At 47.6% G+C, this 3,712-nt stretch overlaps 1 pseudogene; it reads right to left on the bottom strand.

Annotated features, from left to right (window-relative positions):
- Positions 1-702: 702 nt before the first annotated feature.
- On the bottom strand, positions 703-3,261 carry LOC119265366 (annotated as a pseudogene).
- Positions 3,262-3,712: the final 451 nt, after the last annotated feature.

Genomic DNA, 3,712 nt, shown 5'->3' on the forward strand with positions numbered 1-3,712 from the left:
TTAAGATACTGTGTTATCTGGGTGATATCATCACTTGTGGTGTTGGGAAGGGAAGAGTTGTCGTGTGAGGTGGTCTGAGCGGAGCTTGCAAAACAGCATAAAAATACCAACCATACATAAAATAATCATGGCCGCATATAAAACACATTTCTCCTTTTCTCCAGGTCCCTTTCTGTCTCCTGAGGAGAGTCTCTCCCTGTGTTTTATCATCTCCGAACAACCCCATGTTACCCCTAAAAGCTAGCAAACCATGATTAACTATATGTATATGTGTAAAGGTGCTCTTCGCCAGATGTTGGCCCTTCTGCGCTGGAGGCAGGGTAGACTTTCCCTGTTGTGCCTCTGTCCCTGGGGATTATTCTGCCCCGTTGGGTGGGGACTCCTTTTCTGCCTTTGGTAGGTGCACTGGTCTGCACTGGGAGAGGTGGTACCAGGCAGGACCTTTGCCGAACAGCGTGAGAAGTTCGCTCGACCACTCTGTAGGGTCCTGTCCAGCTGGGCTCACACCACTTCCGCTTGATAACTTTCAGACAGACCCACTCAGATAGTGCTACCTCTGGAGGGGCGTCAGTTTCTGGTTCCCCCTTGGAGCGGACCTGCACAGAGTAAGCTTGACACAATGCTTTCAGCTCATTAAAGTAGGCTTGGTGAGATTTGTTCTGTATGTCTTTACACATTAGCGCGGTATGGATCTACCTGTCATCAGCTCAAAGTGCGTGAACTTCTGATGCTAATTAATGCAATTGGTAGGGCGTCCAGCCAATTTTGCCCTGTAGAGTATACAACTTTGTTCAATTTTGATTTCAGTGTTTGGTTCATGTGCTCCACCTTCCCTTGTGGATGATACACTGATCCGTACACGTTTCAGGCCTAGTACTTGCTCTACCCATGCCAAGGTGTTACTTGTGAAGTGAGTACCATTATCTGACTGAATTCTTTTGGGAAACCCATGTTGGGGAATCCAGTGATTGATCAACATTTTACAGACTGATTTGCTGTTTTCCCTCATAGTTCCCTCATAGTGGGGAACGCTTCCATCCAGCCTGAAAATACGTCCACGAACATTAACAGATACCTGTACTTCCTGACTGTCTGAATCATATCTGTGTAATCTATCTGAATGTGTTCCCCTGGGCCATTGGGCTTAGGGAATTTTCCTACCCCTGGTTTGCAAGTTTTACCCACATTATTTACATTACATACTTCACATTCTTTAACAAGTGTGGCTATCATAGCGGTTAGAAATGGATGCCACCATCCTTTCAAGTTTTCCCTCATCTGTACCTTTCCTACATGTGCCAACCCGTGAGCTTCTCCCAGCACTGCTTTTGCCAAAGAGGCTGGAAGTATTGGGAGTCCATTGGGACCTTCCCAGACTAATTCACTCTTTCTACCACCTTTATCCAGCCAAATAGTCTTTTCTTCTGGGCTAGCCTGGTCCTGCACTTGCCTGAGCTTTTCTCCTGTCGGAATTGGTTCCCATGGTTCACCTTCCTTCAATACCATCTGCAAACTTGGTTCTTTATAACCTGCTGCTTCCTTTGCTGCCTTGTCTGCTGCCTCATTACCTCTTTCTACCAGTGAATCCCCTTTCTGATGTCCCTTGCACTTTATGATGGCAACCTGTTTTGGTAGTTGTATTGCTTTCTCTAGTGCTAACAACTCTTCCTTATGTTTTACGGGTTTGCCCGCACTGGTGAGATAACCTGTCTCCTTCAAGTGGGGTAATTCAATGTGGGCTGCTCCCACTGCATAGGCTGAATCTGTGTAGATGTTAACTTCCCTGCCTTCTGCTAATTCGAGCGCCGCAATGACTGCCAATAGTTCCGCTTTCTGAGCTGAGGGACTATTCTTGACTTCTTTTGAGATCACTGTCCAAAAATCATCTACTTCCCCATTCATTTCTTGTACTACCGCAAACCCTGCTTTTTTTTCTCCGCCTTCTCCCCTGTAACCGCACCCATCTGTCCACAGATTTAGTGCCCCTTGTATTGAGGTCTGGTCTTATTTTCCCTTCTATTTTTACCTTTCTCGCACACTCGTGCGAGCGTCTTTCTAACATGTTATCTGCCATGTTAATCCCGTCGTGAGTGTAAGTAATGTTGGGGGCCGTCAGTACTTTATGTAAGTGTCTTTGCCTGAGGGAAGTGTGAACATCTGAGAATTTATATATGCTACCACTCCGTGTGTGGTCAGCACATGTAATGGATATCCTGCAACTATGTGTCCTGTTTTTTGTACTAGTTTGGCTAGTCCTGCAACATGTTTGGTGCAACTTGGTTGCCTTTTCTCTACTAAATCTAGAGGAATGCTCAGGTACATTAACACCTGTGTACCTTCCCCTTTTTTCTGAAACAACGCTCCATTAACCAATGAGGGTGTATCAGAAACATCCAGGTAGAATGGAATGGTATAGTCTGGTCTAGCAAGTTCCTGTTTTAGTTCAATGAACGCCTGCTCTAGCTCAGGTCATGTCAAAATGCCTGGCAAATTTGTCATCCCTAATGACTTTATCATCTCACGAAGTGGTGCGGTGCGACCAGTGAAATCGGGTATGTATGAACGACTGTATCCTACCAGCCCTAAAATTGCCAACATGTCTCTGACCGTGGTTGGTTTGGGGTGGCTTAAAATAGAGGACTGGTGCTCGGGGGACATACCTGTACTCCCCTTAGTGACCACTCTGCCGAGAAAGGTGACTCTTGACCTACAAAATTGCAGTTTTTGCTTCGAGACTTTGTACCCTCACTCGGCCAGTTTCTCCAATACTGCTATTGAAGCCTCAGTACAAGCCTGTTGGGTGTCTCCAGCAATCAGGAGGTCATCCACATACTGAATTAAAATGGAACCTTCAGGCAGAGAACAAGTGTCCAAACCTTGCTTTAATGCTTGGTTAAACAGGCCGGGTGAAAGGGCAAAGCCTTTTGATAAACGTGTGTACCGGTACTGTCCGCCACGTTGTGTAAACGCGCAAATGTCTCTACACGCTTCATGTACCGGAACACAGAAGAAGGCGTTGGTCAGATCTACACACGAGAAACAGGTTTTGTTGTGGTCTAGTTCAGATAGTGCGGTATATGGGTTAGGAACGGGGATGGTTTGGGTGGCCAGGGCTGCAATGGGCCCCGTCAGTGCTCTCCCCCCCATGGACTCATCTGGTAATGTCCCCCTGAAGCAGCACCTGGGTGAGGGGCCGGGTAGTAGGTGGCCTGGTGCTGAGGCTGAGAATGGTGTGGTGCTCCTGCCAGCGGATGGGGGCATTGTCGTACCCAGTGATCCATGGCACCACATCTGAAGCAGCCTAAATCATACTGCTGCGGACCACGGCCCCGTTACCCGTCCCCCTGCCTCTACCACGTCCCCTGTACGGACCCCCATATGGTGTGGTTTGATATCGAACCACAATTGGCTGTGGTTGATATGGCAACAGCTGGGTCTGGGGAGGCAGCAGCTGTGGAATGGGCGATTGTGAGTGTGGGTGCCGCCCTGCATAATTAACAGAATTGTCTTCAGCAGCGGTGATGACCATATTACTGGGCTTGGTCTTTTTCTTGTCCTCACTAAAAGTCTTCCGGGCCTCTGCCAGTTGAGCTTTCCTCAGCTCCAACTGCAGTTTGTCTACTTCACCTGTCCTGGCATCTACCTGTCCTTTATGTTTGTTCATATAAAACAGAATGGTTTTCAGCCATAAGTCATGTGAGGCGTCTGGTCC

Source organism: Pygocentrus nattereri, chromosome 16 (assembly GCF_015220715.1).
Source record: "Pygocentrus nattereri isolate fPygNat1 chromosome 16, fPygNat1.pri, whole genome shotgun sequence".
NCBI lineage: Eukaryota > Metazoa > Chordata > Actinopteri > Characiformes > Serrasalmidae > Pygocentrus > Pygocentrus nattereri.